This window comes from Pteropus alecto, unplaced genomic scaffold, assembly GCF_000325575.1.
Source record: "Pteropus alecto unplaced genomic scaffold, ASM32557v1 scaffold155, whole genome shotgun sequence".
Lineage (NCBI taxonomy): Eukaryota > Metazoa > Chordata > Mammalia > Chiroptera > Pteropodidae > Pteropus > Pteropus alecto.
In genome coordinates, this window is record NW_006438113.1 from 20109987 (window position 1) to 20135646 (window position 25660).

At 31.2% G+C, this 25660-nt stretch overlaps 1 pseudogene; it reads right to left on the minus strand.

Annotated features, from left to right (window-relative positions):
- Positions 1-11633: 11633 nt before the first annotated feature.
- Positions 11634-11752, minus strand: LOC112482766 (annotated as a pseudogene).
- Positions 11753-25660: the final 13908 nt, after the last annotated feature.

The window sequence follows — 25660 nt, forward strand, 5'->3', positions numbered from 1 at the left end:
GATTTCTTGAGTGAGTGGATGATGAGTGAGACATAGGAAAGGTAAAATTGATAGCAAGAAGCAGTTGAAGAGAAGTTCAGAGCATAAAATTTTGTTAGTGGAGTACAGGAGAGAATACTGGGAACCTAAGAAGACTTAATTTGTGTTTGTGTATGTATCTGTGTGTGTGCATATATGAAATAACTAAAATGTGCTTTTCATACAGTAGGGCCTCTATCAGTAATTGTTGAATAGGAAGAAGGTTTTAAAGATAAAATTGTAATACAATTTTTGCCTGAGTCAGCCTAGATTTTTGCGTGGATTTTGGGGACCGCTGTTAGTAAATGATAACTTAATTCAATCCAAATTGAAGCATAATTTAATACGTTTCTCAATATATATTATTTGTGGGATGCTTTAAAAAAAAGACTCCATGGCATCTTTATTTTCTATGGCTGATATAACAAATTACCACAAACTTATTGGTTTAAAATAACACAGATTTATTGTTTATTAGCTCAAGAGGTCAGAAATTTGATACAATCAAAGTATGGGCAGGGTTGTGTTCCTTCTGTAAGCCTGAGTTGAGAATCCTTTTCCTTTGCTTCTCTAGCTTTTAGAGACTGCCAACATTCTTTGTCTCACAGTCTCCTTCCATCTTCAAAGCCAGCAATGGCCAATTGAGTCATTTTCATGCTATGTCACTCTAAAACCAACTCTACTGCCACCCCCTTTCACTTTTAAGGACCTACGTGATGACATAGGCCTACCTATATAATTCAGGATAATCGCCCCATCTTAAAGTCAGCTGATTAGCAACTTTAGTTACATCTGCAATCTTAATTCCTCTTTGCTATGTAATGACCAATATTCACAAATTTTGGGAATTAGAATGTGGACATCTTTCAGGGGAAGCATTATTCTGCATGCCATACACAGTTGTACTCCCTTAGAGAGACTTAGAAGTTACAATGGACATTAGCATAATGAACTGTAAAACACTATTGGCAAGTGTGACTGTTCTAACTGTGCTCTATACAAGGGTGCCCAGCTGGGAAGGTGCAAGTAAAGAGAGAAAGTTCTGACTTAGTTCTACTAGGTAACTTCTCCTAGATATTAAAATATGTGTGAAGATACAATGATTAAAAGAGCATGGTAGAGTAGATAGCATAATGGGACATAATAGAAAGTCTGAATATAGATCCATGTATTTTTAAGAATCTAATAGTTTTCAATTTTCATGTGACACATTTTTCTGTACTTTGTGCATTGACATCCTTAAGGTACTCTAAGTCAGACAAATTTGGGTTTTTATATAGGCTAATCACTAACAATTCTGGTCTAGGGCATACCTCTGCTCATAGCATAGTTTTAGGAACACTGTCATCATATTTGCTTGTGGAATTTTTGGTGTTTGAAATGTTTTTTAAAATAATTATATTTAGTTATTACAATAAAGTGAAAATAAAAAAATAGAGGTGCTGATATCAGTGATAATATATTTAAGACATAATTGGAAATTAACAGATAAGCCAAAAGTATTGTATTTTTATTTTCTATGACATGTTTATTGGGCTTAAGCTTATCAATTGACTGGTTGTTAATGTAATAAAATTAAAGGTAATATACTGGATTATGGAATTATATTTAAAAACATGTGATTTTTTTTCTTGGCCCTAAAAGAAAAATTATAGTAAATAAATGGAGAAAATTAAAAGGACTGTAAAATTATAGAATGAATATCAAAAAATGTTTTCACTTCCATCTTTTTTCATTTGATTTATTATCTCAATACTTGTCCTATAAACCACATTAATTTCCAAATGATTTCCAAATGAATCAGAGATTCAAACAGATAAATGTAATGGGATATAAAAGAACTTTATAACACTTCAGGTACTAGATAAAAACATTAGTGTATTTCTCTATAACCTCGAATTTGAGGAAATATTTCTAAATATTAATCAAAATCTAGAAACAATAAAAGAAATGAGCAATAAATTTGATTCCAGAAAACTAAAAGTATGTATAGCTAATTTAAACTCGGTAAAAAGCCAGATTAAAAACTTTGGGAAAATATTTGTAGTTAATCACAGACACAGACTAATAATCCCTAAAATACAAAGAGCTTCTGAAAATAGAGAAAAATGCTCTATGGGAAAATATGCTAGCAATATGAACAGGAAGTTCACAGAAATGGAAAATCAAATGACTCTTAGCCATATGGAAAGTTGCTTAACATCACTTATAACAAAAGAAATGAAACTTAAAAGTACTGTTAGAAACATTTCTCACCCATCAGATGGGCAAAAAACCAAAGTCTGACAGCAGATTTGGTTGAAAAGGTTGAGGATAAATAGAAACTTGTATATATACTGTTTGTGAGAATTAAATTGTAGAGCATCAACAGAGGGGAATTTTCCAATTTCTAGCAAAATTATATATATTTACCTTTTGATCCAGTAATTGCACTTGTAGGAATCTTTTATGACCAAACACTGGTAAACATTTGAAATGATGAGCAAAACTATTACAGCACTGGGGGTAACTGAAAAGACTAGAAACAATCCAAATATCTATCAATAAGGAGCTAGTCAAATAAACTATTATACATCAGTACCATGGAGTATAGTAACATAAAATGAGAAATATCTTTTTATATTGTTACGGAACAGTCTCCAGGATATAGTGATGATGACAAAAACAGGGTAGTAAGAGTATGTTTAATGTGCTAATGTTTAAAAAAAGAAAAGAAGAGGATGCTTATTAGCAAAACCATGAAAAGATAATCATGAAATCAATTTTTTAAAAAGACACAGACATCTTCAAATATACCTTGTTTTGAAGATTGACTTTGTAAGCTTAACTTTTCTAACATTATTATAAAAAGTGGAAAAAGTAGTCTCTTAAAATCAAAGATAATATGAAATTAATAAACCTAAATCTATATGCATTTGACCTAATCTCATAGAGACAACTATTCTAAGTGACTTTAACACTCAGGAATTTTGACTGTACATTGGTAGTCGGATGTACTCTAAGGAGAGAAAGAAAAGCAAAAAATGTTTAAAAATTTAAATAATCACATTATTGATAGCGGTGGTGCTATAGTTACTCTGAGACGTTTTACTTGTGGTGTGGGATAGGGCAAATAAATATTGACGTCATTGAAAATCAAGCTTTTTAGCATGGAAGAAAGGTGATAAAGATATAAAGCTATATTTCTGAATTTGAAATGGAAGCACCAGTATAACCCATAAATTTATCTTTTAATAAAATACATATTTCCTAGATTGGTCCTCTGAAAAGGTAAGAAACAATGATCAACTCATTCTCACCCCACCAGCACCCAGAAGGTGTCTTGAAATATCCTTTTCCACCTTAAGAAACCAGAGTTTTTAAAGAAATGACTGAATTCCTGATCTGGTTTAGAAAATACAAAGGAAGACTTGTATATTGTCTTGTACCTGATTCAAAGGAAGCCACCAAACAGGCTCTATTCAAAAGAACTCAGCACTCATCCTGAATTAGCTCTCACTGGTCAAAGATGGACAATGAATGAGAATGGAAACATTCGCAGTATCAAATACTCAAAAATCGAAACTAATTATGATTTCTGGGTGCTAGAAAATCACTTATTTTTTAAAGAACTAGTAAAGAAAAAGAAAAATCCAAATATTTACTCTGCCTTTCCAGTATGACCTGTACCATATGGTACACAAATAATTGATGAAGCCAAGTTTCTTTTTATGTATTCCAGCTAATAAATGAAGAAAAAACAGTAGATTTAGAATGCTAACAGTACTGAATTGGTAATGCTCGTCAATGGCTAATAACATTAAAAGTCAGAGATAATGGATATCATGCATCTCCAGATAGAAATACACAAAATCACTTATAAAATAGTCATGTTACACATAAAAAAAATTGAATCTGTATCTTATCACTCTTTTGTATCTCACCATGGAGATGAAATCAACAAAATTCAGAACGTGCGGGAATTATATGTGACAAAGTCAGTTTCATTAACAACAATGAAAAAATATACAAAGATTAAAAACCCAGAATATTGAAGGAAAATCCATAAAGAGACAAGACATATATATCAGTAAACTGCAATGTATGCATCTTATCTAAATTACACATCAAATAGGCACATTTTTTAAAAAGAGAAAAAAAGACAAGCGAAGATCTATGAAAAACGATGAATATTTAAAGGTTTTAAAACAATATTTTACATTATTTTAAGGCAACGATGGTTTTGTGCTTAGGTAAACTCAAGAGCCTTCACCAGAAATTCAAAATTACTGAAGCTGGCTGGTGGGTATATCCCGTTTATCATATCATTCTCTCTACTTCTGTTTATGTTTTTAAATTTCTATAATAAAAAGTTAAAAATGTTTCCATTAATTCAAATCTGTGTAGTTACCAAGAGCAGTAATGAGAATCCCTTTATCAAGGGAAGAATTTCAATATTTGACTTTTTTTGATTAATATTTCAAGGAAGTTAATAAGGTACCATTAAATATAGAACTCAATTACCTGCTCAAGCTTAACACTGGCAAAATTTTTTCTTGATCAATTTCCTCTATTTATAAAAGTTGTTTTAAAGTATATTGAGAGAACTAGGGATTATAACAGGGATAAAAACTTTGGAAATTTATTTTATGCTTTAATTTTATATTCAGTCTAAGCTTTTAACAATTGCATATAGATTGCCAAACACTCAAAGTTTTAGAAAAACTAGACCTATTTATCATATTTAAAGATCTTTATGCTATTTTTGGCTCTCTGTTAAGTATCCTCTTTACTTAATCCTGTACTACTTTATTGAATTGAACATTTTTAGATAATAAAGTTAGATAATCATTTCAGGAAACAAAAAATTGATTATACCTTTAGTATGCTGTTCTAACTGGCTAACCATTTGGGAAAACAATGACATTGTATCTTTAATTTATACCAAACTTTAGTCTATATGTATTAAATATTCAAATACTAAAACATAAAATCTTAAAAGTAATTATAACAGAATATATTTATGAATTTTTATAATACCTATGTGGTGAAACGACTTGCTCATGTGATATTTTTTAAGACAGAAGCTACAGAAAAAGATTGGTAGACTAAAAAACATAAAAAATAAAACCAAAAAGTAACAAAAGGCCCCCTTTCCCGTAGTTAATGACTAGTTGGTAAAATTTAAAACATGTGTTATTAAGAGTTAATATTCTTAATATATTAAGAGAATTTATGAATAGATAAGAAAATGGTGAACTTTCTGAGAGAAAAATGGACTAAAGACATGAATAAAAGATGCACAAATAAAGAAATACAAATCACAAACATACACATGAAAAAAATTCATACAGACTTCCTAGCAATAAGTGCAAATTAATATGGATATGAGATGATGCTTTCTCATCTATCAAATTGGCAAAGACAAAGAGCTTGATTGGACAGGTGTGTGAGTTTTGGCACTTTAGTACTGAATACTGCTGGGAGAAGTAGAAATTGGCATACCTCTCTCAAAGCAGTTTGGCTGTTTTAAGACCATTAACAGTGGCATAACTTTTAACATGATTTTTTTTTTCCTGATCACCTTTGTGGAGCAAAGCGTACTTTTTACTCCAGAAATTTATTGAAAAAATAAAACAACTGCAGAAACACTAACATAAATGTGTTTGTAGCATTGTTTATAATAGCAAAGAGAAAAGAACTGTAAGCAATTTGAAACCCAAGGATGAGGAATTTATTCAACCCCTCGATAGATACATGCAGATACCAGAGTACCTTATTAGCATAGAAGAACAGTGATAGCTATTGTTAAGTGGGAAAAGACAGGTTCAGAGTAATTTATACACTGTCATCCCAATTTATCTTTATGTTTATACTTAATCTATCTGCATTTTGCATAAAGAATATATACCTTATGTAATAAACAAATTTTAGTAAGATGTTTTGTTTCTTATTTGTTTTTGAAGAGTGTCTGGTAAGAACTTATGCTGTAAAATGTAACAATAGGAAAGATCATTCAAGACATTGTAACTCTTGTTCTTGCTGAGGTAGAGTGATGGGTGAACTGCATCTCCAGAGGCAGAGCCCAGAGTGGTTAGGGAATATACATGATGTAAGCTCACATATGATTTTAACGTGTCACAAAGGAAACGAATGTAATACCTTTTGTATTTGGGGGTGGAATGTGGATAGATTTTTAAGTCCAGAATACACACACATATATACACACTTCTCCACACGCACAGACACACACATAAACAGAGCAAAAACTGCCTGCCAAGGAAGTTTGTGGCAGATGATGAGCAAAGACTCAAGCCTTCATGCTGATAAATACTAATACTGAATAACTAAGGGACTTTTAACTCAGTGATACAACAGTTATCAAGTGATCCATAATGATTGCAGGTTGAAATAATCTATTGGGTTAAATAAAACTTAATAGTAAAATTAATTTTACTTATTTATATTTACCTTTTTATAAAATGAAGATAACAGAAAATTTAACATTATGTGTGTGGCATGTGTTATATTTCTGGACAGTGTTGCTGTATATAATAATAAAAATCTAATTATGTCATAATCTGCTCACAATCTTTTGGTGTTACTCTTAAGATAAATACCAAAATCCTCAACATGCCTGGATGTCCCTGAGGAATCTTACTTGTCTGCCTCACCATTTCCACCACTTCCCAATCTTTCCCTTGATTTCTCAGTTCCAGCTAGTCACCTTCTTTGAGGTCCTTCAACACAGGATTTTTCTAACTGCATATTGAAACTTAATAGTGTGTCATAAAATGAATTTAGTTAATTGAGACCGGCATTAAAAAGTGAATAGAATAGAAAACAGTACATCACAAGCAAAAAGGTAAATATTATTTGATGTAAATGCTTTTCATTTTGTGTGTGTATGTGTTTTACTGAATTGTGTTGTAAAATATATTTCTTACTGAAGTAAAAAACAATGTTTGAGAAACAACACATGTCCCCAGGGTTTCTCAACTTCGACACTATTGACATTTTGAATGGATAATTCTTTACTGTGGAGAGCTGTCCTGTTCTCTATAGGATGTTTAGCAGCATTTCTGGCCTTTACCCACTAGATGCCTGTATCACATCCCTCCTCCATTATGACAACTCGAAATACCTCCAAACCTTGCCAAGTTCTCAGTTAAGAACTGTCGTTCTAACCCATTATGTTCAATCTCACAACAAAGCTTTGTCACAAGCTGTTCTCCCTTACTGAAAGGTGCTTCTCACCGCTCATCTGCTGGTAACTCTTACTCAGCTCAATGCACTCACCTTGGGAAAGTCTTTCCTGAGTCCTCTAGGTAGGTCTCATCTTTCTATTATATGTTCTAATAAAATTATGAGCTATATTTCAAGCCCTTATCAATTTATAATTTCCCATTTACTTCTGTCTCACTCACAGGTCATTAATTCCATGAAGTCAGAGGTCATGTCTGATTTTACCTACAATACAATGTTAAATACATATTTATTCAGTGTCTACTATACATTGGCTCTGTACTAGACCTAAATGTATATTGGGTAGCCAAAAAAGCACCCGTGAGTGCCTGACAGTCTTGTTGGGGAGATCTAAAATATACAAACAGAACCATATTTAAACAAAAATTAAAAATGGAAATGGTTTTAAAATGAAGATGTGTTTTGAGTTGGGAAGACCAATTTAGACAGAGTTGTCAGGAAAAGGAAACATTGAATGTGACCATTAAGTAAAATTTGAAGTAGTAGAAGGAGACAGCCATATAAAAATGGGGAAAGAGCATTCCTAGAGTATCATCTTACTTAATGGCCTTATAACATGTTTCTAGCAGGTTTTTAAAAGATCAATCTGCTGTGAAGAGATTGCATCAGAGGATATTAAAATAAAAGAAGGGGAAGCCACTTGAGAAGTCATTCAGTTCAGGTGAGAGACAATTGCTGGCTTCAACTAGGGTTGTTGTAGTAGAAATAGAAAGAAATTTATATGAAATATAAGTATTTACTAAGTACCTGTAAGTCAGTTATCAGATTTGACATACTAGGTCCTTAGTATATATTTGTTGATTAAATATCTATTGATTAAATTTATTCAATATTTACTAACATACTTAGATCAAAGATTTAAGAAATTACAACTTTGAAGTTTTGAGTAATTGCCTCTTATTTTTATCACCTGTTAAAGTTCAGTTCAAGTTTCATATTGTCTAAGATTTCCCTTTACTCGAATTAATCTGTTTCTACTGCTATAGTCCTATAACAAATCCATTCTGTTCCATTGTAGCATTTATTACTGTCTATCTTAGATAAGATATTTATGTGTTTATCTGTTATGAGTGCATTGAAGTCCAATTTTTTTTATTTGATATTTGAATTCTGATACAATAGATTGTACATAGGAGATATTAAATAATGTTGGTTGAATGAAATGAATCCCATGAAAAATTCCTTGGGAAAAATTCAGTCTTTTAAAATTTTGCTGATGACTCTTTTAGTCAGAAATAATCTCCCAATGGACAGGAAATTATTTACATTTCTTATTTCAAGTTAAAGTTTATTTTGAAAAAGCAGTGTTTTAAAACATGTCTAAATCCCAGACATACCAAAGGCAGGTCTCACTAGTACAATTTTTGATGATTTATTTTGCCATGGGATCTAATACTCTATGATGATTAGCTAGGAATGGAATTGCTAGATCATAGCATAAGTTATGTTTATAAGAGTTAAGTTAAACTACCTAATCTTTTTCCACAGATATTTGCTATTTTATGCTCTCACCAGCCATGCATGAAAGTTCCTGTTTCTCCACATCTTTGTCAACTTTTGCTATGCCAGTCATTTTAATTTTAGTCATTTTAATAATTATGAAATGGTATCTCATTGAGGTTTTAATTTGAAGTTTCTCAATGACTAATGATGTTGAAAACTTCATCATATCCAATTAGCCATTTATTTCTCTTCCTTTTTGAAGTGTCTGAGTCCGCTGAATTAAAAAAAATTATTTTCCCGCTTTATCGTGATATAACTGACATATCATAGTATGTAAGTTTAAGGTGTATATTGTGATTATTTGATACACATATATACTCCAAATGATTATCACAATAAGTTTAGTTAACACATCCATCACCTCACGTAATTACCATTTTTATGTGTGGTGGCAGTCAGAACATTTAAGATTTACTTTCTTAGCAACTTTCAGGATAGAGTAAATATTGTTAACTACACTCACCATGTTGTACATTCTATCTCCACAACTTAAAACTGAAAGTTTGTACCATTTGCATAGCATCTCCTCTTTTACGCAACCATCCATTTACTATTTCTATGAGTTTGGCATTTTTAAATTACACATATAAGTGAGATTATATAGTATTTGTCTTTCTCTTTCTGATATTTCACTTAGCATAATCCCCTCAAGTTTCATCCAAATGGCAGGATTTCTTTTTTTTCATAAATGAAAGTTGTGTATATATACATTAACACACAATGGAATAATTTATATATATCACATTTTATTTATTCATTCATTCATCAATGGATACTTAAGTTGTTTCCATATTGGCTGTAATGAATGATGCTGCAATGAACATGGGGTGAAGATATCTCTTCTAGATAATGATTTTATTTCCTTCAAATATATACCCAGAAGTAGGATTGCTGGGTCATATGGTAGTTTTACTTTTTAATTTTTCTGACAAAACTCCATACTGTTTTCCATAGTGGTTGTATCAATTTACATTTCCACCAACAGTGCACAAAGTTTTGCTTTTCTGCATATTTGTCATCAGCACTTGCTACCTATTGTCTTTTTGAAAACAGCCATTTAACAAGTATGAAATGATAGCTCACTGAGGTTTTAACTTGCAATTCCCTGATGATTAGCAATGTTGAGCACCTTTTCACATACTTTTTGGTCATTTGTGTGTCTTCTTTGGAATAATGTCTATTCAGGTTCTTTTCACATTTTATAATCAGGTTATTTGGTTTCTTTACTATTTAGTTGTATTAGTTCTTTATATATTTTAGATATTAACTCCTTATCAGATTTTTGATTTGCAAGTATTTTCTCTCGTTCTGTAGGGTGTCTTTTTATTTTGTTGATTGTTTCTATTGCTGTGCAGAGCTCTTTAGTTTGATATAGTCCTACTTGTTTCATTTTGCTTTTGTTGTTTGAGCTCTTGATGTCATATCCATAAAATCATTGTTAAGAACAATGTCAAAGAACTTTTCTCCTACTTTACTCTAGGTATTTTATGGTTTCGGTTCTTATGTTTAACTCCTTAACTCATTTAGAGGTAATTTTTGTGAGTTATTTAAGATAGTGGTCTAATTACATTCTTTTCCATGTGGATAGTCATTGTTGATTTTTTTAAAAAAAGAATTGTGTAAAATGCTTTTATTATTGAATTGTATATGTTGTTTATTTATTATAGATATATGCATTTGCCAGATATATGTACTGTAACTACTTTCTCCTGATATGTGATTAACCTATTCTTTTTCTTAACAGTAGTTTTTAATGAGTGGGAGTTTTTAATTTTGATAAAGTTCAATTTTACAAGTTATTTCCCCTTTATGGTTAATGTTTTCTGTGACCTAAGAAATCTTCATTGATTCCAATTTATAGAGGTATTATTCTGCTTACTTCTAGAAGCTTTATGATTGTAGTTTTTATGTTTAAGTCTATATTTTGCCTGAAGTTAATTTCTATATGTGATGAGATGTAGGGATAGTGGTTGATTTTTTTTCCTTATGGACACACAGATTTCCCATAACCATTGGCTGAAAAGACTTTTCTTTCCATTAACAGCTGTGGTGTTTCTGTAACAGTTTAGTTTGCTATATAAAAGTGAGTGAATTTCTGGACTCCAAATTCTGTTATTTTGATCTGTTTGTCTATCATTAAGTCAATACCACATTGACTTGATTACTGTGGCATCATCATAAGTGTTGAAATCAAGTATGTACGATTCACTCAGCTTTTTCTTTTTAAAACTTGATTTGGCTATTCTAGGTCTATTACATTTCTGTATACATTTTAGAACTTGCTTGACAATATCTAAAATAAATTCTTCAAAGATTTTGAATGAGATTATGTTGAATTTTTAGAGTAACGTGAAAAGAATTAACACCTTGATGCTATTGAGTCTTCCAATCCATGAACATGATGTATCTTATCATTTACTTAGGTCTCCTATATTTTTAAAATTTTGACTAAACTTGTTTAATGCTACTGTTCATAAATTGTTCTTATTATCTTTTTCAAAGTTATCTCTAGAATCTATAGTGATGGCCCTTCTTTAATTCTTGATATTGATAATTTGTGTCCTCATTTTTTCTGTCTCTCTGAATCATTTTAGCTAGAGGTTAATAAATTATGTTAACCTTTTGCAGGATCAAGTTTTGTGATTGTCGGTTATTGTTTATTTTTAATTTCATTTATCTCTGCAAGTTGATTATTGTTTCCATTCTTTTACTTACTTTAGGTTTAATATTTATTTATTTATTTATTTAGTTAGTTAGTTAGTTAGTTAGTTAGTTAGTTAGTTTTTAGTTTTTAGGCGAGGCAACCCTTAGTTAACTTCACAGATTGTAAGGACCTTGTCAGTTTACAATCCCTTTTTTTTTTTTTACACCTACAGCACCTGGTCTTCCTAGATGGTCTCCCATCCAAGTATTAACCAGGCCCGACTTTACTTAGCTTCTGAGATCAGATGGGATTGGACTTGTTCAGGGTAGCATGGCTGTAGATTGGGTGTAATTTTTAGAAGTTCCATTTTTTCCCTCCTATTTCTTACCATTAGATGAGAAACTATTTGTGGGCAGGGATACTATCTAATGCCTTGCAAGTAATATTTCAAATATTGGTTAAATCAATTGTAGGAAGCAGAAATGGAAAGATTTCTGTTCTCAAGCATGTCACTTGGTTAATAGTTGTATCAGTTATCTATTGCTGAATAATAAATTATCACAATGTTTTTTTGTCATATAAGGAAGTAAAAGAAATGGAAGAAAATAATTAATAAAGCCCCACTCTAACATGCTGAAGAAATATAGAAATGTAGAAGGAGCAGAGATATGGACCAGTCAGAATGTGTCAAATTTTAGTTTACATATTTGAGGCCAAAAATTTCTCTGAGCTTCAGTTTCCTCATCTGAAAATATGGTGACACTACTACTGAAAAATTTATAAGATTATGAAATAATATATATAAAACCCTTATATTAGAGAGTCAACGAATGCCATTTCCATAATGAGTCTCAGTGTCCTTATTTGTAAAAAATGCTCTCAGAGTGGGGTTGTTCAGTATGTAGAAAGAGATACGTAAATAACATGTTTATCACAGGGCGTGGTTCATTGCAGATGGACCAAGAATATAAACTCCACTGTGTCTGTACAACCTATAATTCATGTTATTGTTATGTGAGATGGAAAAAAATCTGCAGACAACTTTTTGGGAGTTCTAGTTTTTGCTTAAAATCTACTTCTTGCTTCTCCAATAAAAGATTTGGTTGTTTTTGTTGTTGTTCAAAAAGGCTAGCTTTGAGCCAGTGTTATATGAAAAGGAGATGGAAAAGAAAGACATGATGGGACACGTGAAACAGCCTTCGAACCACCATATTCAACAACACAGGGTAAAAGCTGGTAATTGGAGATCAAGAATTTTGAATTCTCTCTTTATCTGAATGAGCACCAATAGGGGATTTCCCTCTCAGGGATTTTATATATTAAATAAATAAATGGTTTCTAATATAATATTTATAAATAGTTCCCTAAACTAATTGATATTTGTAAAACACATTTCCATTACAATATGAAGGATTAGTGTTCATTATGATTTTCCTAGAATTTAATGAATATCCATCACCATGAATATTGCCAAAGAAATATCTGAGATTAGAAAGATGTACCCTCACACTGTTCACTTACATTATTGGCCAAATAATCGTGTCTAATGATAATTTCAAGTGCGTAGAAAAGTATAGTCCTTCTGTGAGCAGCAGTAATATCTATCACAAATTTAGAAATCTATTTTGAATAAAATAGAAAAGCATAGGTATTAATCACATGGTACCCTCATTCTCTTTACTTAGGGGCCATGGAAGAACTTTCAGCTTCAGAATATAGGCTGAAAACTAGTTGACATAAATTCATTCAACACTTATATTTTCCCAAATATATGTCAGTGTTTCTAAGTGTTTTATACATTCTTACCTATTTATTTCTCAGTATAACCTTAAGAGGTAGATATTATTATCCCTGCTTTACAGATGAGGAAATTAAGGTGCAGAGAGGTTAAGCTGTCTATTGTCACAACTGTGATTCACTCTCGGAACAGTATAGCTCCAGATTCCATACTCTTCACCAGTGTAGGTCCTTACTAACTGTTATCTTAAGAGCTATGTGCCAGGCTTTGAGCTGGGTATTCCACTCTACAATCCTCATGAAATGTGTGTGTCAGAATTAGGCAGGAGGACCACTGCCAGACTTGAAAAAGTTCTTTACAATTCACCAAAGCATTGCACACATTAGGAAAGAGTATCAAATTCATTTCATATTTTTTGCCAGGTTTCTTCACAGGGCCCTATCATAGAAGTAACTTTTGTTAATCAGTGTTTGGTGTTTGTCCAACAAAGTTAAAGCCCAAAACTCAAGAATGTATTATTTTCTTCTTTTGAGAAGAGGGAAATGTTAATTTTGCGTGGTTGCATGGGACTAACAGAATGAAAATACTTAAATTACATATATGTGTTTAGCTGTTTGTTTTATATTACTTTTTTTATCTTTTCTCCTTCTATTTTTTTACCTTTTGCACCCTTATACTAATAACAAATAAGAAATAATTTATAAAGACAAATGGAAATTATAAGTAATTTCTTATTCTCTTAAAATAATTTATTTTAATTTACTAAATTCTGCTGTTTCAGCAACTAAATTTTACATCAAGTACCATCTGCTAATTGAATGATTTGATCATCTGTGGTAGAGGTTGGCAAACTATTGCTTGTAAGTCAATTCTGGCTTGCTGCCTATTTTTATAAACGAAGTTTTATTGAAGCACAGTCACACCTCACTTATGTATCGTCTATACCGCTTTTGCACTACATGACAGAGGTGAGTAGTTGTGACAGAGACAGTCTGGCCTAGAAGCCTAAACTATTTACAATGTGCCCCTTTACAGGAACAAAGAAAAGAAAAATTTCCAACCTCCCGTCTATGATACTAATTGCTGAAACGCTGATAACAAGTAAGTTATTTGAGATGTTCTTTATCATGTTTATCCCTGCAAATCACTACTCATACATCTTCAGAGAAGGGTCAATTGAAAATATAGTGAAAGAGCTCCTAATCCCATTAGATCATCAAAGCCTACATCCATGATTTAATTGACTATCTTCAAATAATGACCATCACTATATAACCTACTATTAAGCATCACTGTTTTATCATGCTCTGCCAAGCAATTGTCTTATTTTCCACTTATTTCTGCTGTATAGTAGTTCCCAATCTAAGGCTCATAATTCTAAGACATAGTTTCATGTTACAGGCTAAACAAAATTAATATTTAAACTAATTATGAAAGAAGAAATCAGAATTCCTTTTCAACTAGATATTTTGTTATCTATTTGCCCTGAAATTTTTGATGAAAATTACAAATAGCAAAACTTTAAAAAAGAGAACTGTAATGAAATTTGCTTACCCGGAATTTGTGTCAAAGTGCTTGCTTTAAAAGACATCCTGTTTAATTTTGGTTGAGGGGGAGGGGTGAATAATTTTAGACATTCTTCTCTGAATAGTCACAAGCCAAGCTTAATTAAGGAGACAAAATATTGGTTTGCAAAGGTAAACAAGAGTTAATGCTTAATATTATCTTTTTTTTTTCTCTTTGAGTTCAGCAAACCAGCTGGCTTGAACTGTGGGTGACATAAACAATTAAAACTAAATAAAAGACTTGAGAAACTTACTTATCTGGATTCCTATTTCTTTTCATGTTGCCCAAATCATAACCCACATCATCTGTGCATAGAAAATCAAGTAGAAATTCCTGTTGATATAATGAATATTTAATTTTTTCAGATATGATCATTGCTGTATCTTCTGCAAAAATAATAGTAAATTAATAAAACAAGTCATTAAAGTAGTATGTTCTATTAATTAATGAGATGATCATAAGAGAATCAAATTCAATATCTAAAGTTGATACACTATCATTTTAGCCATTTTGACAGAACTGATCAATTTCCAATCAAAGCAATACTATCATATGAATGGATTGCTTTTTTCTAAATTTTTTATTATGAAAAATTTTAAACATGCAGAAAAGTTAAACAAAAATGAATGTCTGCCAACCAGGATTCAGCAATAGTAATAACCATATTTGCATTTGCTTGCTTTGTCACTAGCATTTTTAAATCTAGAATAGTTTCATAGCTTTTAATTTATTCTGTGTATTTAATTACATTGACTTACAAAAAAAATCAGTTCTCTCAGTTTGTCCCACATTTTGAATGTATCTGATTCTTTCCTTCTGGTGTTTTTATCTTTTTTCTCTATCTCCTATTTCTAGAAAATTGGAAGGTGGGTTTAAAGATTCATAGTAAACATTTTGGAAAACCGTATTTCCAAATAGGTGATGGTGTGCACTTTGTTTTGCATCATATCAAGAGGTGATGCTAAATTTGATCATGCAGTTGATCTGGTGACCAGCAGACCTCTCCACTGTAAATTATATTTTCCTTTGGCAACATTGTGTGCATCTTATATTCCAGCAACATTTTACCTAATACTTTTAAACTTCACAAATGATCTCTTGCTTGAATCATTGATTTCAAGGGAGTAGGGAGTGAGGAAATTATGACTTTGCAATATTATTATTTCTATGTTTAATAACTGATGCTCTTTCGTAAAAAAAAAAAAAGTGCCTTTCCTGTTAAAAGTTACTCACCTTCCCTTTAATTATAAGCTGTCACAGAGTAAGGAATTGATATAATAGTAAAATAGATATATTCCATGTTGTCCAGGACAGTCCTGGTTATGTCTTTCCCCAGCATAAATACTATTGTGTTTCTGTTTGCTCTGAAAAATTTAACAGATTGGTTAATAAATTATAAGATATTTCATGTAGCAGGCATCTCAAATTTCTCTCTCTCATTTTGAGAATTCTGTTTATTTATTCAGTGTTTCACAATTAATCATGCCTTTTGCTATCTAAATCTTTTATACTCAGATGATTACAATAATTATCCCTTTTGATACTCAAATCTCAAGTACTCAAGTCTCAAAATTGGCTAGTGTTAAGTCCTTTAAAATATATTTTTTTTAATTATTCGATTTTTTATTTATATTGTTTGTTCTACAAGAAATTCTTGGTTTCTAGTTAGCCCATTTACTTTATTCTACAATATACATAAAATGGTTACAAAATTAAAAATTCCAATGTTTATCAACAATAAAACTCTGAGTATGATTTAAAATTTTCTTTCAGTTCTTTTTTTTTTTTCCCCCTTTAGGATATGGTCTAAGGATGTATAGTCAGAATACTAGATCAAAAGCAATTTAAACATTTGTCTGGCAAAAAAAACCCACAAAGTAGAGCCAAATGATAAACTTGTGAAAAAAATGCTTGCAGTTTTTATCATAGGCAAATGGCTAATATCCCAAACAAAAAGAGCTACTAAAATGAGAAAATATAAAACACAACAAAAACAGTTCACCTAAAAAAGAAATGCAAATGACTTATAACATGAAAATAGTCTTAACTTGATCACAAATTAAATGTAAGTTAAAAATCTATCGAGGTACAAATTCTGATTTATCTACAGTGTCAATAATCCCAAAATTTTAAAACATACTCTGTTGGCAATGATGTGAGAATAGAGACAACAATATATACTGTTTGTGCTAAGGTAAAATAGCATAATTCTTTATAAAGAGGAATAAGCAATATCTAGCAAAATTTCACACATATTTATACATTTACACAGATAATCCAGAGTCTTCCCATCTCAATACCCTTAATTTAATCACCTCTACCATATTCCTTTTGCTGTGTAAATTTCTGAAGATTTACAGCTTCTGGTGATTCTGTTATGGACATCTCGGGAGGCAATTTTTTGTCTACCATACATGATCATGAAACAAGTAAATGACTTTAATTTATACTGAATTAATTAACAAATTAATACTGAATTTGAGGGGACTAAGGTCATGCAGAATATCTTCTCTGATTATAACAAAATTAATTTAAAAAAATCAGCGAGTGAAAGATAACTAAAAAATCTTCAGATATTTAGAAAATAATCAACACACTTCTAAGTTGTCCTTAGGTCAAAGAAGAAATCACAAAGAAAATTAGAAAATATTTGTGACTAAGTATAGAGAAAACAATGACATTTCAATATTTGTGGGATACAGTTAAAATACTGTTTGCAGAGAAAATTATTTCTTTTAAGGCTTTATTAATAAAGTGGAAGAGTATATAATCGATGATCTAAACTTCCAACAGAAGCAGTTTTAAAAAAGCAAATACAACTTAAGTACATAAAAGCAAGGAAATAATAAAGATGAGAACCTGAAGAGAAAACTGTGAAAAAAATATAGATTAATAAAATTCAAAGCTGATTCTTTGAAAAAGTCAAGAAGACTGATAAATATCTAAGTAAATAGATTAAGAGAGAAAAAAAAGAAGACAAAAATTATCATTATCAGGAATGAAATAAGAAATGGCATTACTGATTTGGCAATTATTAAAAGGATAATAAGGGATATTTGATGAACAGCTTTATTCCAATAAATTTGAGAACCTAAATGAATTGGACAAATTCCTTGAAAAGCATAAATTAAAAACTGACTCAGAGAAACACCTGAATCATTCTATATTCATTAAAGAAATTGAATTCATTATTTAAAATCTCTCCCAAAAGAAAACTCTAGGCCCAGATGGAGTCACAGGATAATTCTATTGAATACATAGAGAAGAAATGATACTGAATCCTACATAAATTCTTTTAAAAATAGAGAAGGATGCAACATTTTCCAAAGAACTTTAAGGGTCCAGAATTAATTAACCTCATACCATACCCAGACAAAGACATTATAAAGAAAACGAAGCTAAAGACCAATATCCCTTATAATCCTTAAGCTGAATATTAGAAAACCAAATCAAGCAATGTAAAAAAAAAAATAGGTAATACATAATGATTGAGTGTTATTATCCTAGGATTGTAAGTTTGGTTTAACATTCTAAACTCAAATTGATTTAATTCCCCATGCAAATAAAATAATGAAGAAAAGCATATGATTATCTCAATAGATGTAGCAAAAACATTTTACAAAATGTATCATCCACTAATTCTGAACACTCAGGAAAATGTAAATATTAGGATAAGAGAAGGAAACATCCAGCTAGCCTCATACTTACTGACTAAAGACTAAATAATTTCCAGCTCTAAATAATTTCCATACTTTCTGACTAAAGACTAAATAATTTCCAGCTCTAATACTTCCTGATTTCAAGACTTACTACAAATAACAAGGCAAAAATATCCGCTCACATTTATTGTATTCTACGTTGTGTTGGAAGTCCTAGCTCGTGCAATAAATAAATGTGCATGCACACAACTCTCACACCACATAAGTACAGAAAAGAGATAAAACTGTTATTAATTATTTTGATATCATCATCATGATGTACATAGATATTCCTAAAGACTTTACCAAAAAAAGCTACTATAAATAGTAAGTGAATATAACAGCATTACATGACACATGACCAGTATACCAAAATCGATTGTGTTTCTAGATACTAGCAATGAACAATTATAATAGCATCAAAAAACATAAAGTGCTTAGAGATAATATTAACAATATATATAATACCAGTCCAATAAAAACTATCAAAGATTGCTGAATGAAGTTGAAGACATAAATAATTTTGGAGCCATACAATGTTCATGAATTAGAAGACTGAATATTGTTAAGGTATTAATTCTCTCCAAATTTATTTATAGATTTAACAAAACCCCAATTAAAATCCCAACAGACATTTTAAAGGAAATTATCAAACTAATTCTATAGTTTATGTGGGAATAAAAATTATTAAATACAGAATTTTAAAAAAATGCATTTGGAGGACTTATACTTCCTGATTTCAAGACTTACTACAAATCTAAAGTAAACAAGATAGTTCGATGTTGGCATAAATATAGATGTTTAGATCAATGGAGCAGAAATGAGAGTTCAGAAATAGATATATGATTATATGATCAATTATTTTTTGACAAATTACCAAGAATGGGGGAAAGAATTGTCTTTTCAATAAATGGTCTTGGAATAACTGAATATCTGTATGGAAAAAAGGAGCTTTGGCATTTTCCTCACCTCATACACAAAATTTGATTCAGAATGGATAATGGACCTCAATAAAAGAGTTAAAACCCTAAAACTTATAGAAGAAAACATATGAGAAAGATTTTGTGACCTTGGGTAAAGCAAAACTTACATAAATAGGACAAAATATATCAACCACAAAAGAAAAAATAATTTGTAATTGAATTTTACTATAATTAAAAACTTTTGCTTGTCTGAAAATGCCATTAATAAGATGAAATGACAAGTCACAGAAGAGAACATATCTGCAAAACATACATGTGACAAAGGCCTTGGATTCAGAATACATAAAGTGTTACAAATCAATAATAAGAGGATGACCAAATAAAAAAAAATGTGCACATGCTTTGCAAATGAACAAGTCCAGGAAAAGTTATTCGACATCATTCATTGGTCACTAAGGAAATGCAAATTAAAACCATGACGATGTACTACTACACATTCATTAGCAAAACTAAAATTAAAAACAAGTGATGGAAAAGATATGGAACAACTGGAACCCTCATGAACCACATGTGGGGATGCTAAATTATTTCAGGAAAATGGCAGTGATTCAGAAAGATCGGGAAGTGATTTGGCTTTTATCTTGGAGGAATGATGTAGAACAAAGCCACAACCAATCCACTGTTGCCCAGTAAGGCAATTAAGAAATAAACCTTTGTTGTTGCTATCCACTGAGATTCTAAGAGTATTTTTTACAAAAGCTGAAAAGTAGTTATATTTTCACCTGTAAATGGTGTTTCTTTTCCTATGCAAAAGACTCGTTGTTGAATTTATCTATAATTTCTGTAACTGCTTTATGATTTGAATCATAACTGGAAAGGCTTTCCTACTTTTAGATTATTAATTAATTTACTCATATTTTAATCCTGTATATGCAAAATTATATTTTTTATATTTAGGTTAATCCATATAAAGTTTTTTATTGATGTTTAACAGTGTGAGGTATGGATTCAATTGTATCTTTTTTCCAAATGGCTATCAAACTGTCCTGGGACCATTTGCCTAAAAGTCCATCTTTTTTCCCAGTATTTTGAAATGCCATCTTTATTATATATCAAATATCCACATATATTTGCTCTATTTTTTGAACTTTCTATTCTATTGTTTTGTCTGTCTATGCTTAGACTATATTATACTGTTTAAATTTAAAGGCTTTGTAGGATAATTTAAGATATTGTTCATTGCTCTTCTTATTCAACATTTTCTTGACCATTTGCTTGTGCATTTTGAGAATCAAATTTTCTAGCTTCACAAAAATAGTATTTTTATTGAAATCACATATTTTTTAATTAACTTAAACACTATTGATTCTTTATTAATAGAATCACCCAATCCAAGAATATAGGGGTCTAAGTTTCTTTTTGTATTTTTCGATAGTATTTCTTTCCAATGTACAATTGACTCTTGAACAAAGTGGGAGTTAGGGGTGCTGACTCTTGCACAGTTGAAAATCTACGTATAACTTTTGACTCTCCTAAAACATAACTACAGTCACCCCTCGGTATCTGCAGGGAATTGATTCTAGGATCCCTGTAGATAACAAAGTCCACGGATGCTCAAGTCCCTTGTATGAAATGCATATAGTAGGCCCTCCCATCTGTGGATTTTCAACCATAGATCATGAAAATATTGTTTTTTATCCGCCATTGTTTGAATACATGGATGCAAAACCCAAGGAAGTGGAGGGACAAGTCCATATTTATTGAAAAAAATCCCCATAGGAGTGAACCTATGCAGTTCAAATCCATGTTTTCAAAGGTCAACTGTACAGATTTTGTACATTTATTGTTTATTTTATTTCTGCTTTCTCCCACTTTTTTGTTGTGGATTTTTTTTCTTCTATTATATTTTCAAACTAATAATTTTTGCATATAAGAAATATTAATTTTATATGTTAATTTTATATCTTGATACCTCATGGAATTATATTATCATTTGAAATCATATTTTTATTAATTCTTTCCAAGCACACTACCATAATTTATACACTCAGATATATTTTTATCGTACGTAATTATTATACTCCTAATTTTTAAAATAATTACATTGAATAAAATCTCTAAAATAAGAGTATAGTAATGCAAATGATAGGCATACTTGTCTCATTCCTGTCTTAGAATTTATCGAATGTTTCTCCATAAGTAAATGTTACACTTTGGATTGAAGAACAGACACACACACACACACACACACACACACACACACACACATATGCACACACAATCTTGTTAAGCACGAATTCATTGAATCTTATTTCAGATTATTTTTTTATTAGAAATTGATGTTAAAATTTCAAATGTCTCTTAAGCATCTAGGAAAATGTATGACAGTGTATTTTCTTACATCTGATGTGCTGAATGACATTAATGACTTTTTTAAAATGTCAAATCCTCCTTGCATTATTGGAATAAATCCTCCCTGGTCAAAACATACTATTTTCTAATGTGCTGTTTGATTTTGTTTGCTAATATTTTATTTTAGATTTTTGCATTGATATTTACAAATGAAATACCTGTAGTTTTACTTGTTTCCAGCTTTGTAGTTTCAATTTTATACTTACCTCATAAAAATAATTTGTATATTTTCTTTCAGTATCCTCTGTGATATTATTGTTGTTATTTGTTTGCTTCCTTAATTTGCATATTATTGGAGACTAGATGAAGAAACTAGAATTTGCTAACGGCATTATATAATGGAAACTTGGAATTTTTATCTTATTTTAGAACCAGTGCATGTTTATTGAAGATATCTTACAATGTACAAATGAGCAAAAAGAAAAATACGATAAAATACTAATGTTAATAAAAACAGTTTTAATACTTTGGGTAATTTTTCATGCGATGGTTAAAAAATATAATAGTGATCAGCATTAAAAATGTGCCTTAAATATCAATTCTTTCAGTAGAACGTTGGCCTGAGAAACCTAGTTTTCAATTTATTGATATATTTTGTTTTATTTATATTAAAATATTTTAAAATATTTTAACATATGTGGCTCTTCTAGTAAGCTGATGGTTCTATAATGTTGGAATAAAAGGAGGCTCTTTAAAAAGTAGAAAATACTTCATTTTAGTCCAATCTGGTAGGACTAACTTTAATATTAGTTATATAAATAACCAAAAATTTACTAAAATGAAAGCTATCATTTTGGGGGCAAAAAAGTTTTTTTAAATTAAATTTATTGGGGTGATGGTGGTACATATATACAATGGAATATTACTCAGCCATAAGAAAAGATGAAATATTGCCACTTGCAAAAAAATTTTTTGAGTGCTTTTTTTAATCTCCCATTTAAAAAATTATTTGTATACTCATTAAACTTATATCTGAGACACTAATCTGAGACACTAATAATGTCTCAGATTCTTCTTTTTCAGTGGATCTGACTGCTAAATGCAGGTACTCTTATGTAGACACTTGATATATGTTTTTTAAGACAGCAAAAATTACAGAAGAAAATATTTAGTTTTCATTTGTTTCCTATTTTATTTTCTGCTGTTCTTTCCCTTCTTTTCTTAATTGTCTGTGAATTATTAGAACAATTTTTAAGGATTCCTTCTAATTTTTATTTATAGAATTTTTAGTTTTAGAAGTGGTTGTTTTGGATATAACAACATGTATATATGTTATTACGATCTGCTATTATCAACATTTTACTACTTTGAGTGAAATTTAGAAAGTTTTCTTTCATTTAGATCCTTTTATACTCCCCATCTTTTAAATATGATTGTCTTAAGTATTTACTCCACATGCTTTGAGTACCACATTACATGGTATTATAATTTTTGCTTTAATCATCAAAAATGATATAAAAATCTCATGAGAAGTAGGATTTTCTATTATATTTATACTTTTCATACTCATTTTAATGTTAATTCCTTCTGAGTTCAAAATCTTCTATTACTATTTCTTTTCTCTTTAAAGAACATCATTTAGTCATTCTTTAGCAGTAGATTTGCTCTCAATATAGTCTTTTAGTTTACCTTCTATGTTTTTATTTCCTTTTCATTTTTGAAGGATATTTGACCAGCTATAGAATTTGTGATTGTGTTTTCTTTCAGTACTTAGAAAATGTTGTTTCTTCTGGTCTCCATGATTTAAACGAGAAATTGGCTTTCATTCAATTTCATTCATTTCATTTCTCTCTGGCTACTTTGAGGATTTCCTTGTCTTTATTTTTTCAAAAGTTTAATTGCGATATGTCTTGGAATGGATTTCTTTGTGTTTATTCTATTTGAGGTTTGCTTAGCTTCTGGAATTTCTACACTTATGTAGGTTATTGTCCCATAGGTCCCCGAGACTCTGTTTATTTTATTTCCAACCTATTTCCTCACTGTTCAGATTGGGTAAATTCTATTGATCTATCTTCAATTTCACTAATTCTATTCTCTACAATTCTACTACTGAGCACATTCAGTGAGGTTTTTTTGTTTTTTTTAATTTCACTAATTATATTGTTTAGTTCTATAATTTCCATTTGGTTCTATTTTGTTTTTAATAACTTCTACTTCTTTGCTGAGTTTTTCTATTTTTTAATTTGTTTCAAGAGAATTCATAACTGCTTGTTGAAACATTTTTATGATGGCTGCTTTACAATTCTTGTCAGATTGTTCCAACATCTGATTCATCTTGGTGCTGGCACTGTTGATTACTTTTCTAATTTCTGTCATGATTTTCCCCATTCTTTATATGATACATATTTTCCATTATACTCTAGATATTTTTGGTATTATATGAGATTCTGGTTCCAACTTAATCGCCTATTTTGTAGGCCATGTTCTTGTTAAAATGCACCTCAAGGTTGGGACAATTGTATATGTTCAGCTCTTTGCAGGGCCTAGTCTACCCACCTTGGCAAAAGTGGGGGCTGATTCATACTGTTTTGTTACTGCAGGGTGTGGTTAGAAGCTTGGCTCCACACTAAGCCCCCATAATATCAGATGAGAAGGAGTGGAACTCCAGTTATCCCTGCTTCTCACTACCTCTTCTGCTTCTTTGATGCCAGATGGTGGTGAAGGCTCAGCTCCACATGGGCCCCATTGTCACCGGAGGAGGGAGCCCATGGGCTAAGTAGACTGTCTACCGCCCTGCCTCATACTACTCCATTCCACCTCCTGGATGCTAGATGGGTGTGGAGGCTCAGCTCCCCAATGAGTCTTGCTAACTCCAGGGGTGGAGTGAAAGTGAAGCACTTATTAGCTCCAACTAATAAGTGCTTCAACTGGCAACTCCCTGTTCAGTCTCCTTCATGTTGTGTCGGGGTGGATGCTCAGCTCCCTAATGGGCCCACTACCCTAGTGGGAAAATTTGAGCACTGCCCACTTCCACCAGGCAGAGAATGGAAGATCAAATTCTTGCTTACTCCCTACCACATCACACAATGATGATGGAATCCGAATGTTGCCTCCTTTCACCTGGGTTGGGGGTTGGGGTGGAAGATCAACTTTCCACTCCATGGCTGATACTGCAGGAGTGTGAGGTGTGTTTTTTTTCTCTTGGCATTTGGCTAGATTAGGGTGGGTATTGCCCACGAGATTTCTTAATGTTAGGCCACATGTTTTCTGGTTCTTTGGCTTGAGATGAGTAGGTTTTTCTTGGATGTTTTGGGGTGGGGTGGGGGCTGGGGGCGGTCTATGACTGTTGGAGGCTTCTGTATTGTCCTGTCTGGGACATGTGGGCAGCAATAAGGAGATCACCCCACCACGTTATTCCTTGTGTCTTGAGGGCTCTTAGCAACTAGCCTTCTTCCCACCTTTCAGAGCATTCCTATGCTTGCTCGTTTTATTATGTTCAGAGTTTTTTAATAGTGAAGGGGAGGGCCTGAGAAGAATGGGGCTATTCTACCTTGGCAGAACTAGAATTACTGATCAGAGAAAGATTTAAAATTTATTAAAACCACAATCAGCCTTTATTATTTTTTACTTCACATGTGTACACAAACCCGATCAGGAATTCATTTGGCTGCCCAGCCTTCTTGTCAAATCAGAAGATCAAGGGTAAATCAGGTTTAAATCATCATTAATCTGTTAAAAGAAAGTGAGGGGAGAAACCTTTCCCTGAGTAACTAAGGCAGAATTTTTTAATATGTCTTTAGATGATAAATGATAAGTGAGAATATTTGATCTAGGGACAAGTGTAATATTTTCTCTGGATTTATATGTACCACTTAGCACCACCAAGTTCAGTTCATGAACACATTCAATGATAAATATCCCTTTTAGGTTAATTTTTCTATTTCTAAAATAGTGGCCCAGTAGGGAGCAATGA